The sequence below is a fragment of the Puma concolor genome, chromosome B4, assembly GCF_028749965.1.
Source record: "Puma concolor isolate L17-30 chromosome B4, mPumCon1.1.hap2, whole genome shotgun sequence".
In the NCBI taxonomy this organism is placed as follows: Eukaryota; Metazoa; Chordata; class Mammalia; order Carnivora; family Felidae; genus Puma; species Puma concolor.
In genome coordinates, this window is record NC_141673.1 from 21,979,328 (window position 1) to 21,995,293 (window position 15,966).

At 33.4% G+C, this 15,966-nt stretch overlaps 1 protein-coding gene across 13 annotated transcripts in view; it reads left to right on the plus strand.

Annotated features, from left to right (window-relative positions):
• The window catches only part of ANKS1B (ankyrin repeat and sterile alpha motif domain containing 1B), a 1,105,230-nt gene that overhangs the window by 356,368 nt on the left and 732,896 nt on the right, over nt 1–15,966 (plus strand). The gene's annotated exons all lie outside the window — the stretch shown is intronic.

A 15,966-nucleotide genomic window follows, 5' to 3' on the forward strand; every position in this document is an offset into this window, starting at 1 on the left:
TCTCTGGCAAAAAACAACTCAAAATATATTTTTTATTGATAGTTGGCCTGAAGTATCATCTTTATATATAAAAGATTACATTTTTTTCTCTGAACACAAATTTCTAGAGCCCTCTATTATCATCATAAACTTTCTTCTGGAGTTCAAAAACCCTTTTAGAAAGAAGAGAAAAAAATGGCTATCTTCCCTCTATAGAATATGGGTGAATATTTGGTATAAATTATGTGAACTTATATTGAATAACTAGATAGTTTATTAATTCTAAGTGTGTTTAGCTCAAAGCATTTTTATGTGCACTATAATTTATCTTGAAGACTTAGTGGTAGCATTCTACTGTTCTTTTTCCATTTCCAGAGCTGAAACCTTCAGATAGTTATTCTTTTGTATGAACTTTGATTGTTTCATTATATTTACCCTTAATATTTCAAGACTTTCTCCACAACAGATAGGCTAGGCAACACACTATAGTATCTGACCCAGTGTACCTTGGACACATAGGCTGAAGATTTAGTTAATTCCAGTCATTCTCTCTCCTCTTTTGGCTCCTTTAATATTTATCTATTTTGGTTTTTTACTTAACTGCTGGACTGCATGCCCACTCTTTATCCTTTTAGTCCCTAAATGTTAATAATTCACTTCAATTCTATCCCGTGTTTTCAACTGTTTTCTACCTAGATCTTTTTCCTGAGCTACAGATACTATTTAAAACTACTTATGCTATCTGCATCTTGGTCTGGATTCTCCAGAAGTGCCTCTTATTGCAACATATCCAAATGTGAAACTTCTGTTTCCCCCTAAATTGCCCTAAATGCTCATCATCCACCATTACAAAGGTAGCACACAGCATTTTCTTTGATCTGCCATTTTCATTGCTATTGCTATTGCCCTAATTTTAGGATCCATTTTATCTTTACCGAGGTCATAAATAAATTTAGAAGAGACTTTATTTAATATACAAGTTTGATTCACTAAAATATAACAATAACGACTGAACACTATATAAAGGATTAGAGATGACATATTGTACATTTTAATAATCATTAAGGAGCATGGTAAAATCATTCCATTTGTAATCAGTTGATCAGTTAGAAACTTCTTCGCCTTTCTGTTTCACTCAGTTTCAGTGCCATGACTGTACATGTATTTTACTTTTTTGTAGGTAATATTTATGCTAAGAGGTCTTTTTCTCTATATGACCCTTTGTCAAATTCTGATGCTATGACTAGTGATTATTGACTTCCACTCTTCTACCACATCGCTGTCACTGTGACCCTTGTAAAATGATCTTTAAATATATTGGAAGCATCCTTCATGTGTTAGCTACCTCTCTTCTCATAAAACAAAAGTAGTAACATTCAAAGCAAAAACTTCTTTACCTGCTCTGCCATTTGCTTTACACCCTTTTTGTATTTCTGTTTCTAGCTCTCACTTTTTCTAATTATTCTTAACAGTAACAGCTTAGAGTGCAATTAAAATAATTTTTAGCAAAAAGAAAAATAGTAGTATGTTTTAACTTTAATAACTAGAATTTCAGATAAAAGGAGTTTGAATTTGGAATGCAATACTGTATTTCTCAGGGCTTTGTGTTGTTAACCCAGTTTTCATATGATTATGCCTATGACATTATAAAATTAAGGTGGTAGTATTCTATTCTAGATAAATTGTTAAATGCCTCGTTCACTCCTCTATTCTTTCTGTTTCCTTCCTTCTCTGTCTGCTCTTTTACCTTATTTCTTTGTTAAAGAGCAGAATGATACACTTCATTTTATTTTATTTTTTTTCAGAGAAGGGGGTCTCAAGACGTCAATCCAAACATTGACAGGTAAATTTTAAACAGCCATGTAGATTTAAGGGAGCTAATTTATGTGCCAGTGTTGTCCTCAAAAATGGTGTTAGTAAGATATACCTGACTCTATGTCTGTGCTTTGTTCCCTCAACTAAAGTTAAAGTCCTTGGGATCCCACAATATTTTTGTCTATCCTCCCACATGGAATATAGTGTTATTGAATATAGGTGTTATTTATAATCATTTATAATCATGATCTAATTTGTCAGGGAGTTTTAGAAAATGCTGCATTTCCACAAGAAACAATTTGGCATTAATTGGGGAGAAAAAGAACCCTGAATTTATCTGTTGCTTATCTATGATTTACATAGTTTTATAAGTTACTTCACAGTTATTTAATCTAAAAAGTCATTCATTAATGGAGTAATTCTTGTGAGGGAGAAAATTAGAACTGATCATAAAATAGTGTTATTCATTTATTGGAAATCTAAAGAAGCTAGGTGTAATGGGTTTTAAATCAGCCACATTCATATAGCCACTGTATTATTTATTACCTAGCTCACTGAGAATCTTAAATGTTTATAATTAATTATAGTAATTCTCCTTCCCTATTCAAGACCTACTTTGAAGAAAAGAAATGACAGTTTATATATTTCCATTTATATTATGTTTGTTAGATTTTTTTTATTACTTAGCTCATACACCAAGAATATTCAGTTGTATTTTATTTCTTGCATTGAGAAAAAAAAGCCCTCATAGTTTGGTTGCAATGATTAACTTTGGTGATCCCAAAGTAATGTGGTATACGTGTAACAAAAAATTAGTGGTATAATTAATGGTTATACCCATATGTGCCTTAAATCTTAGAGCACTTGGTTCCTGACAAAGCACTATTTTTGGTCATGATATAATAAGCATTTCTCATTTGTGAAATTAAATGTGTCCCTGCAGAGGCTACATGTAAATAAAATCGTATTTAAATACACTAAAGGGGCCAAATATTTCAGGAAAATGTAGAGTGAAATATTTTGTGAAATATAGCCTTGTCACCTTTCTGAAAATAAATCCTAAACATTAATTTTGGTGCTTGATGCTTTCTTTCTGGTTTTTGTATTGACATGTAACTTAGTTACAATGAAATTAATATATTGTAATATATAATTTGATGAGTTTTCACAAGTATGTACTATATTACTACCAACACAATCAAGGTATAGAATATTCCTATCATTTGAATTAGTTTCCTTATGTATATTTGCAGTCAATCCCCTTTATGCCAAGACTTTAAACGTTCTTTGAGGTTTGCTTTCATTATAGCTAAACATTTTCTAGATTTTCATATGAATAGAATCATATAGTGTGCATTTCTTTGGATCTTGGCTTTATTTAGCATATTGTTTTTGAAATTCACCCATTTGATAGTTGTCCATTCTTTTTGTTACTTGGTAGTGTTATTTTTTATGGGTATAGCACAATTTGGTTTTGTGTGGACCATAAGTTTTTAACTCCCTTAGGTAAATACCAAGGAGCACTATTGCTGGATCACATGGTAAGAATATGTTTACTTTTATAAGAAACTGCCAAACTGCCTTCCAAAGTGGCTGTACCATTTTGCATTTCCACCAGCAATTAATGAGTGTTCCTATTTGTTCCACATCCTTCTCAGCATTTGGTGTTGTCAGTCTTTTGGATTTTGGCCATTCTAGTAGGTATGTAGTGGTATCTCATTTTTTTACTTTAATGAAATCAGCTTATTAATTCTTTTTTCATGGATTATGCCTCTGGTGTTTATTTGTTTGTTTGTTTGAAGTCATGACTGAACCCTAAGTCATTTAGATTTTCTCCTATTTTATCTTCTAGGAGGTTTTTAGTTTTCTGTTTTATATTTAGGTTTATGATCCATCTTGATTTAATTTTTGGAAAGGGTACAAAGTTTGTGTTAGGATTCATTTTTTTGTATGTTGATGTCCATTTGTTCTGGCACAATCTGTTGAAGGGACTACCTTTGCTCTACTCTGTTGCATTTGCTTCTATGTCAAGGATCAGTTGACTATATTTATATGGTTCTATTTCTGGACTTTCTATTCTACTCCATTCTGTTTGTCTTGTTTTCATAGATACCATACTGTCTTCTTCAACTTCTTTACTCTATTAACTTTATAACTTAAAAAAATTTTTTTAATGTTTTATTTATTTTTGAGAGACAGAGAGACAGACAGGCAGAATCTGAAGCAGGCTCCAGGTTCTGAGCTGTCAGTGCAGAGCCTGGTGTGGGGCTCAAATTTATGGACCGTGAGATCATGACCTGAGCCAAAGTCGGACACTTTACCGACTGAGCCATGCAGGTGCCCCTAACTTTACAGTAAAACTGTATAATATCAGCCCTCCAATTTTGTTCTTCTCTTTCAATATTGGGTTGACTGTTCTGGGTCTTTTGCCCCTTCAATTAAACTTTGGAATCAGTTTATTGATACTCACAAGATAGTTTGATGAAATTTTGATTTGGATTATGTTAAATCTATGGATCAAGCTAGGAAGAACTGATACCTTGTTAATGTTGAGTCTTCCTATCCATGAACATAGAATATTTCTCCATTTCTTTAGTTTTTCTTTAATTTTTTCATCAGAGTTTTGTATTTTTTTCTCATACAGATCTTATACGTATTAGGTTTATACCTCAGTATTTCATTTTGGAGAATGCTAATGTAAATGGTTTTGTGTATTTACTTTCAAATTCCACTGTTTATTGCTGCTATATAGGAAAGCAGTTAACTTTTATATATTAACCTTGTATCCTGCAACCTTGCTATAATTATTTATTAGTTCCAGGAGTTTTTTGTCAGTTCTTTTGGATTTTCCACATAGATAATCATGTCATTTGCAAACAAAAATAGTTTTTTTTTTTTTTAACTCAGAACCTGAACTCATGACCTTGAGACCAAGATCTGAGCTGAGATCAAGAGTCGGACACTTAACCAAATGAGCCACCAAGATGCCCACAAAGACAGTTTTAATTCTTCCTTCTAAATCTGTATAACTTTATTTTTATTTTCTTGCCTAATTACATTGACAAGGGCTTCTAGTACGATGTTGAAAAACAGTGATGTGAAGGTCTTTCTTGCCTTGTTTGTTACCTTAGTGGGCAAGTTTTGAGTTTTTCATTAAGTGTATTAGCTGTAGGTTTTTTGTAACTATTCATTATAAAGTTGAGGAAGTTTTCTTCCATTTCTACTTTATTGAGAGTTTTTATGAAGAGTGGATGTTGGATTTTATTAAACCCTTTTTCTATATCTATTGATATAATCATCTGATTTTTCTTCCTTAGCCTGTTAATATGATGGATGACATTAATTGCCTTTTGAATATTGAACTGACCTTGCCTAGGATAAATCCCACTTGGTTATGGTGTATAATTTTTTTTATACATTTTTGCATTTGATTTACTAATATTTTATTGAGGAATTTTGCAACTGTGTTCATGACATTATTGGTCTTTAGCTTTTGTTGTTGTTCTGTTTCTGCCTATTTTTGGTATTAGAACAATGCTAGTCTCATAGAATGAGTTAGATGTATTATCTCTCCTTATGTCTTCTAAAAGAAATTATAGAGAATTGGTTTGATTTCTTCCTAAATATTTGGGACAATTCACCAATGAACCCATTCTGGGCCTAGTCCTTTCGTTTTGGGATATTATTAATTAGTAATTCAATTTCTTTAATACATACAAGTCTATTCTGATTGTCTATTTCTTCTTTTGTGAGTTTTGGCCAGTTGTGTCTTTCAAAGAGCTGGTCCATTTTATCTAGGTTATCAAATTTGTGGGCATAGTGTAATTCATAGTATTCCTTGTTTATACTTTTGATGTTCCATCTGTAGTGATGTCATCTCTTTCATATATTATTTTAGTAATTTTTGTCCTTTTTAAAAAAAATTGTTAACCAAGCTACAAGCCATCTATTTTATTGATTTTTTTTTAGAGAACCAGCTTTTGATTTTGTTGATTTTCTTTATTGATTTCCTATTTTAATATCCATTGATTTCTGCTCCAGTCTTTATTATATCTTTTCTTTTGCTTACTTTGGCTTTAACTTGCTATTCTTTTTCTAGTTTCCTAAGGTGGAATCTTAGATGATTGATTTTATATCTTTCTTTTTTCTAATGTATGCATTCAATAGTATAAATTTCCCTTTACCTATTGCTTTCACTGAATCCTACAAATTTTGATAAGTTGTATTTTCATTTACATATAGTTCAAAGTATTTTGAAATGTCTCAAGATTTCTTCTTTGATCTATATGTTATTTAAAAGTGTGTTGTATACTTTCCAAATATTTGGAGGATTTTCCAGCTATTTTTCTTTTATAGATTTCTAGTTTGAGCCATTGTAATCTTAGAGCAGATATTGTGTGATTTTTATTGTTACAAATTTTTTAAAGTATGTTTTATGGCTTAGAATGTAGTCTGTTTTGATGAAAGTCCATGTGAGCTTGAGAAAAATGTGTATTTTATTGTTGCATGAAGTTGTTTATAGATGTCTGGTATATACAGTTGGTTGATAGTACTATTGAGTTCATCCATTCCTTACTGATTTTCTCCTGCTGACTCTGTCCATTTCTGTTAGAGAGTATTGTGAAGTCTCCATATATAATAGTTATTGCATTTATTTCTCCTTGTATTTCTATCAGTTTTTACCTCATATATTTTGATACTCTATTTTTAAGTGCATACACAATAAAAAATTGTTAGGCCTTTTTGGAGAATTGACCCCTTTATCATTATGTAATGTTCCTCTTTATCCCTGATAATTTTCTTTGCTCTAAAGAGGTTTTATTTTGATTTTATTTTTTTCAATGAAATAATAACATGGCCATTTATTGAGACTGATGTGGGAAATGGTGTGCTGGAGGAAAAAGAAGATGGTATGAAAGAGTCATCTTGAGGAGTGGAAAATAATTTTTCTCCAAACCATGTTAAGTTGCTCTGTTTTGTTTTAGTCAGAGAGTTAGATTTAGCCAGGATAGGGATTTGCCAGGTAAGTACAATAAAGAAAAAAGAGAATGATTATGGCAAGTGAACATCACTATATATAAATTCTAAATTATTCCTGGATATAGAAAAATTTAGTTTTATTGTATGAAATGAGTGTAATACTGACATCTAAACCCAATTAATATAGTGCCAAAATTTTAAACAATGAACTTTTTCACATATCTACACATGTTTAGGTACAATATTACATAAGAGAGTATAGCAGTTTAATCAAAGGGTAATGCCTATGACCTAAGTAGCATTTATTCTAGGAATAGAAGGCTAGTTATACACCAGAAAATCAATCAGTATAATCTACTGCATCAATAAATTAAGGATAAGCAAAGCTATATTAGGTAATGAAAATGTATTTGGGCCTAAATATCATTTCAATATCTATTATGATTTATTGGCTAAGATTTCACTCTTTAAGAAAATTTCTTTTATTTGAGTCTAGTTCATATACAGGTGTTACATGCATTTTGGGTATACAACATACTGATTTAACATCTCTCTATATACATTATGCTAAGTTCACCACAAATGTAGCTATTGTCTGTCATCACACACTGTCACCATACCATTGACTCTATTCCCCATGCTGAGGCTTTTATTCCAATGACTTTTATTCCATAACTGGAACCAAAGTCTTCTACTCACTTTCACCCATTTTGCCCATCTACCCACCTCTCTTCCTTCTGGCAACCATCAGTTTGGTCTTGCATTTACAGGTCTGATTCTGCTTACTGTTTGTTTGTTTGTTTATTCATTGTTTTGTTTTTTAGATTCCACATATATGTGAAACTATATGGTGTTTGTTTTTCTCAGTCTGACTTATTTCACTTAGCATAATACTCTCTAGGTCCCTCCATGTTGTTGCAGGTAGCAAGATCTTATCCTTTTTTATGGCTGAGTAATATTGTGTGTGTGTGTGTGTGTGTGTGTGTGTGTACTACACATTACATCTTTATTCATTCATCTATCAATTGACCTTCAAGTTGCTTCCATATCTTGGGTATTGTTAATAATTCTGTAATAAACATAAGGGTGCATATATTTTTTGAATTAGTGTTTTCATTTTCTTTGGGTAAATACCCAGTAGTAGAATTACTAGATCATATGGTATTTCTATTTTTAATTTTTGAGGAACATTCACATTATTTTCCACAGTGGCTGTACCAATTTACATACCCACCAACAGTGCACAAGGATTCCTTTTTCTCCATATCCTCACCAATACTTGTTATTTCTTGTCTTTTTTGTTCTAGCCATTCTAACAGGTGTAAGATATCTCACTGTGGTTTTGATTTCCATTTCCCTGATGATGATTGATGTTGAGCATCTTTTCATGTCTCTGTTTGCCAGCTATATGTCTTTGAAATATCTATTCAGGTTCTCTGCCCATTTTTTAAAATTGGATTATTTGGTTTTTGGTGTTGAGTTGTGTAAGTTCTTTATATCTTTTGGTATTAACTCTAATTGATAGATCATTTATAAATAACTTTTCCCCTTCAGTAGGTCATTTTTTCATTTTGCTGATAGTTTCCTTTGCTGTGCAAAGGGTTTTTATTTAGATTTAGTCCCAATAGTTTATTTTTGCTTTTGTTTCCCTTACCTCAGGAGAGATATCTAGAAAATGTTGCTATGGCTGATGTCAAAGAAATCATCTACATTCTCTTCTAGGATTTTTATGGTTTCAGGTTCAAGATTTATGTCTTTAATCCATTTTGAGATTGTTTTTGTGTATGATGTAAGAAAGTGGCCCAGTTTCATTCTTTTGCATGTAGCTGTCCAGTTTTCGTAGCACCATTTAATGAAGATACTGTCTTTTCCCCATTATATATTCTTGCCTCCCTTTTCATGGATTAACTGACCATATAAGTGTGGGTTTATATCTAACATTTTTATTGTTTCATTTATCTCTGTGTCTGTGCCAGTACCATACTGTTTTGATTACTACAGCTGTGCAGTATATTCTGAAATCTGCAATTGTGATACCTTCAACCTTGTTAAATTTTTTTCAAAATTTCTTTGGCTATTTGGGGTCTTTTGTGGTTCCATACAAATTTTGTTATTTGTTCTAGTTCTGTGAAAAAATGCTGTTGGTATTTTGATAGAGATTGCATTGAATCTGTAGATTGTTTTGGGTAATATGGACATTTTAATAATATTAATTCTTCTAATCCATGAGCATAGACTATCTTTCCATTTATTTGTGTCATCTTCAGTTTCTTTCATCAGTGTTTTATAGTTTTCAGAGTATAGATCTTTCACCTCCTTGGTTAAGTTTATTCCTAAGTATTTTATTCTTTTTGGTGTAAGTGTAAATGGAATTGTTTTCTTAATTTCTCTTTCTGTTGTTTTGTTCTTAGTTTATAAAACACTACTGATTTCTGGGTGTTAATTTAATATCCTGCAACTTTACTGAGTCCAGTTACTACTATTAATAGTTTTTGGTGGAATCTTTAGGGTTTTCTGTGTATATTGTCATGTCATCTGAAAATAGAAACAGTTTAACTTCTTTATGAGTATGGATGCCTCTTATTTCTTTTTCTGGTCTTATGGCTGTGGCTAGGATTTCCATTACTTTATTGAATAAAAGTGAGAAGAATGGACATACCTGGGGCACCTGTGTGGCTCAGTCAGTTAAGCATCTGACTCTTAGTTTTGGCTCAGCTCATGATCTCATGATTCTTGGGTTCAAGCCCCGAATTGGGCTCTGCGTTGGCAGTAACAAGACTACTTGGGATTCTCTCTCCCTCTCCCTCTTCTCTCTGCACTCCCCCTGCTGTCTTGCTCTCTCTGTCTCAAAATAAATAAATAAACCTTTTTTTTTTAAGTCAGGAGAGTGGACATTCTTGTCTTGTTCCTGATTTTAGAGGAAAAGCTCTTCAGTTTTTCACCATTGAGTATGATGTTAGCTGTGGGTTTGTCATATATGAACTTTATTATATTGAAGTATGTTCCCTCTAAATCTACTTTGTTGAGAGTTTTTATCATGAATGGTTGTTTAATTTTGTAAGGCTTCTCTCATGGGAATTTTAGTAAGTATGCTTGATTTGCTTAGCACCATGTTCTCTCTGTCTGGTTAAGGCAACCTACTTGCTGTCTTAAAAGTTTTATATGATCAATTTTCTTATCCATAAATGGAGATTATAATAATGGATGGAGGTAATATGCCTAACTTCTGTTGTTATGACTTAAATGATATAGCATGTTCAAAATATGCTGTAAGAATTAGAGCCTGACACATATTATATATTTGATATATTGGAATGTAATTATTTGTGTAAGTTAAAGCTTTACATGTCTATAATTCCTATTATCACAGATATAGGGCTTTTTATAATGTATAACAATAACTACATGTATCTACAGTGATCTTGGATAACTTATCACCTGAATTTTACCATTTTAATGTTACCTCAAAATTATATTACAGTGTAAAATTTTATATTTATTTTACTAGCCTGCAGTAGTTTCCTTGTTGAGTAAGCCCACAAGTATCTAGAATGCAACACTTCAAGTTTTGTACACTGTGGTGAAAACTGACATTTCTAAGCATTAGAGACTCTGTTAAATTTGACTAATTATACTTTAGAATTATAAAATTGATTTAAATTATAAACTTATGTGACATATTTGAGTTATCAAGTTTCTTTAGAGTCAGATTTGCAGAGCACCCATTGAATTGTGTGGCATAAGGTCAATATCATGTTCCTTCAGAAAATTTTAGGAAAATGTAGTATGGAAAACAGAACATATATGTTTGGAAACTTAAACTAATAAATGAATAACATTTATTTTCACATTTTGGAACAATTCCATTGACATTTTTATTTAATTTTTATTGAAGATTATTTTAATCCAATTGCTGAGAAAACATTTTTTAATTTTTATTTGAGAGAGAGAGAGAGACAGTTGGGGGGAAAGGAGCAGAGGGAGAGAGAGAAAGAATCTTAAGGAAGCTCCACGCTCAGCACTGAGCTGACACAGGGCTTGATCCCATCACCCTGGGATCATGAGCTGAGCCAAAATTAAATTGGATGCTCAACCTACTGAGCCACTCAGGTGCCTCCAATTGCTGAAAATTTTTATGATTGCTTATTAACATTGTAAGTATAATACTTGAGGGGCACCTGGGTGGTGCAGTCATTTGGGCATGGGAGTCTTGATCTTGGGTCCAGTCATGATCTCACAGTTACTGAGTTCAAGCCCTGCATCAGTCTATGTGCTGATGGTATGCAGCCTGCTTGGGATTCTGTCTCTATGTTTTCTCTGCCCCTCCTCTGCTTGTGGTCTCTCACTCTGTCCCTCAAAATGAATAAATAAACTTAATTTTTTTTAAAGTATAATACTTGATTCCTAAATCTTAGAATATAATAACTATAAGGAGCCTTCAGTTGGAGGCTGTTGGAGAAACAGAGAGGTAAAAGTGCTCAAGTCATAGAGCTAGTTAGTGATAAATCTAGGATTAGAATCTAATTTTCCTAATTGTCATCTTATCTCATTCTATTTTATTTTATACCAGATTCTCCTCAAATTCATCATGTTCCCTAAGGACTGGGCTCCACGTGGATATATTTTATGCATATTTGGGTATTATTTGCTTACTTGTGGGTAGTCCAAAGAGCTAGGTAAAATGCTGTGAAAATTCAGCTTTCACAGGCTATTAGACTAACTTCTAATTCATACTACTTATGTGTTTGTCTGTAGATTGCTCCATTCCCTTCTTTTTGTTTCAGGTCCACCAAATCTTATTATACTTGGATATAATTATAACCTAGCTACAGAAAGCCCTTTGATCGGCTCTATAATTACTGCAATGATCACATCCCTTTGAGAAAAATCATTTTCCGGGTGATGGCATTCCCCTGTGATGGCTCAAATCACCTCAGATAAATGGGACTTCAAAATTCCAAAAGACCGTGAAATGTAAAAGAATACAAAGATAAGAAACATGTTTGTGTAGTATATTTGGGCACTTCTGTGTTTCCTCATCATAGCATACTTAAACATTTGAGACTTAAATAGGAATAATACCACTCCACACAGACAATGTGGAGTGATTCAGTCATATAATCATATAATAATATAATAATAATCATATAATCATATAATAACTCACATGCATTGTTTTGAAAAAAGACATTTAGAAAGCTGAGATTTTAGGGGCGCCTCACTGACCTCGGTCGGTTAAGCATCCCACTTCGGCTCAGGTCATGATTTCATGGTTCCTGAGTTCAGGTTCCTGAGTTTGGGTCCCACATCAGGTTCTGCCCTGCTGATTCTAGGGAGCTGGCTTATGATTTTCTCTCTCCCTCTATCTCTGCCCCTCCCCAACTTGCACTCTCTCTCTCTCTCTCTCTCTCTCTATTTCTCAAAATAAGTAACTAAAAAAATGAAAGTTGAGATTTTATAACTGCAATAATTTGCTATTACATAATAAAGTCTTCATACTCTAAAAGTCTGTACAATGCACAGATATATACTGTACTTAAAAATGAAACATAAATTTCTTAAAAATCTCTTAAAATATAAATTTAGTTTGCAATGCCGTATGGGGTTTGCTTTTAAGGAAAGCCTCAGCAATTTTTAAAAATAAATTTGAGAACTACTTGGCAAGATGCCTAACAAGCTCTATTTTATCTACTTTGGAAAATCTAATTTTTTACATATTTTGATAGATTTATTTGCTTAACACAAGAAGAAGAGACTTTAGATATATTATTAAACTTATCTTAAAATTTATTATTAAAGTATTATGTATTATATGTACTTTTATAAGGCATATTACTATTCAATTTTTGTTATTGAAAATTCAAACACATACAGAAGTAGAGAAAATAGTGTAATAAAGTTTCATGTACCAATCAACCAGCTTCATCAGTGATCAACATTTTACCAATTGTGTTTGATTTATACTCTTTTTTTGAAGCAAATCCCAGACAACAATAATTACTAATTAATATCACTCACTCTACAAATCATATTAAAATTTCCTCAATTGTGAGATAAACAACATTTCCAATGTAATAGGCTGAATCTTTACATGAACTAGTGAGTGAAAGATGTTCAGAAAGAGGAAAATAGGTCTATGGCAGAGGGCCCGTACATTTCTGGCTTCTTGGTAAACAACAGCAGAAGTAATGTTCATGGTTTAGGAATCCTTACTTTGCAATCCCTGCAAGAGCAATCTAACAGTGTATGGGTGTGTCATGTGTATTTGTGTCCTTATGGGGAATGGTGATGGCAAGGTCCATAGGAGAGGCTGAGCAACATTGTTGCTGGGTGAGGCTCCCTGGGAAACCAACTCCCAATAATGACTAAGGAATAGGAGACTTACAGAGAGTACTGTTGAGATCAACACATGTGGAAGTGAAGTGAAAGAAAGGAGACAGGACTGGATAGAGGGAGAAGTTGAGATGGTAAGCTGTCTTAACAGAGACCACAGCCAACCCTCTGGAAAATTGTAATCAGGGATGATGGACCATCTGATCAGTCAGTCACTGGGAGCTAGTGACCCTGGAATCGGGTGGGCAGTGGGTGAGGAGGCTGTCTTCAGCCAAGGCAGTCCTCAGAGGGGCTGACAACAAATAGCTTTACATCAGTAGCACTGTCAACAGGTTGGAGAATAGATCCTTCCTTCCTGAACTGGAATCTGGGCAGCACATAAGAGTATCCACTCCAAACACTTTTTTTTTTTTCTTTTTTTTTTCACTCCAAACACTTTTTAGCAGGATAGTCTATTCCTATATTTTAGGTTTTTTCTAAGTAGCAAGTTATCAAATGCTTTTATATACCAGGTATTTTACATAAATTAATCTTTACATCAACTCTCTAAGATAGCTCTTATTTTCAGTATAAGGAATCTGAGAGGGTGGTTGGCTGCTCCAAGTTACACAGGTGATGGATGTGGAAGAATTGATATTTCATCCAAATTCTGACTTCCAGCCCTTTCCACAAGGCAGCACAGGTGCTAGCTGCATTGTTCTGATGGAGTGCTTATAATTAAAGCCCTCAGACAGTACATGTATTATTACTCTGCTTTTTGCTTGTATCTACCAGTTAAGTTAGTGATGTATGTTTTTAAATTTTAAAGTTATGTTTATTTAAGACCTTTCAAACCTATTTGAAATTCAACTAAAACAACTCAGGTTTGAGGGGTGCCTGGGTGGCTCAGTTGATTAAATGTCTGACTTTGGCTCAGGTCATGATCTCGCAGTACATGGGTTCAAGCCCTGTGTCAAGATCTGCGCTAACAGCCTGGCACCTGCTTTGGATTCTGTGTCTCCCTTTCTCTCTGCCCCTCCACCATTCACTCCCTGTCTCTCAAAAATAAATACATAAATGGTAAAAAAAAAATCAACAAATTTTGACAACTCAGGTTTGAGTAGATTTCCTGAACAGGTTGGAACATGTTCTCTGTACTTCTTTAGAGCTTTATTGAAATCATGAGATGAAAAACAAAAAACAACACACACACACACACAAAACCCTCCAAGAAAATAGCCAAAGGCATATTAATATCTTTATAATTATTTTTCTTTCTGATTTGCACTGCTTTGGGAAAGAAAACATTAGGTAATCACTATGAATCATTGTAACCATTTTTCCTAGCCTTTCAAACTACTGAATGGAAATAGGGAAAGCTGAGTTCTGTTCATGATCCTCCAGTATTCCTCCCTGAGTGATCTGGGGAAAGCCACTTAACTCATTTTATGCTTTAGTTTTCATACTTGAAAATGACTGTAATAAAACTACTTTCCCCTTTATTTTTTTATGCTGAAAATATATGCTTATTTAAAATAAGTGTAAATGTGTGTAGTCTTTCACTCTCCCTTCATTCCAGGGTAGTTAACATACAATGTTTTAATAGTTTCAGGTGTACAAAATGTGATTCAACAATTCTGTATATTACTCAGTACTCATCAAGATAATCTCCTTACCTTAAATGACAAATATATGAATAGATTAGATGCCTTGTGATTGCTTTGAAGCAATTCCTTAAGAACATGATGTTTCTTAACACTTTCTGTTAGCTAATAGAATTTGTTAATTACTATGCCTTTACTAATTTTTTCAGAGAATATAAATATTTGTAGAAATATTTTACAAATGAAACGTTATAAGCAAACTCATTAAGGGGCGCCTGGGTGGCTCAGTCGGTTAAGCGTCCGACTTCGGCTCAGGTCATGATCTCGTGGTTTGTGAGTTTGAGCCCCGCGTCGGGCTCTGTGCTGACAGCTCAGAGCCTGGAGCCTGCTTCAGATTCTGTGTGTGTCCCTCTCTCTCTTCCCCTCCTTCACTCACACTCTGTCTCTCCTTCAAAAATAAACAAACATTATAAGCAAACTCATTAATATGTTACTGAGCATTTTGTCAGCAGCCAAATGAACTGATCAAATTTGATTATTAAGAAGGCATTTGACAGGTATGGTAAATAAAATAATGGCTCTCAAAGATGTCCACATTATTAATTCTCAAAACCTGTGAAATATTACCTTACATGACAAAAGGGGCTTTGTAGATGTGATTAAGCTAAGGATTTTGAGATGAGAATATCATCCTGGGCTATCTAGGTGGGGCCAATGTAATCACAAATGTCCTTATAAAATGGACATAGGAATATCAGAATAAGAGAGAGATTTGAGGATGCTATGCTGATGGCTTTGAAGGTAGAGGAAGGGACCATGAGCCAGAGTGCAGTTCACTTCTAGAAGCTGGAAAAGGCAAGAAAATAAATTCTACTGGAGCCTCCTTAAGGAATACAGCCCTAAGGATACTTTGATTTTAGTCCAGTGAGACTTCTGACAAATAGAACTATAAATAATACATTTGTGTTTTTAAAGCCAATAAGTTATGGTAAGTTGTCCATAGCAACAATAGGAAACTAATGCAATAGGGCTGTCATTCCATTTAACCAGTGGATCTTGGTCTGTATGAATAAGTTGTCCTTGTTGTCAAGTCTGAGAACCACACTTGGAAGAAGGTGGGGGGCTCAGGTGTGTGTGCCTCAGGTTGCCTTAAAGGCCTCTGTCCATCTCCAGATTAAGCTCCGTCTCAGTTCATAAGCTTTTTCCTGGAAGGTTTGTCTGATTATCATTTCTTGATGAGTTAAAGTGTAGGATATGAACAGTTATGTTCTCTAAT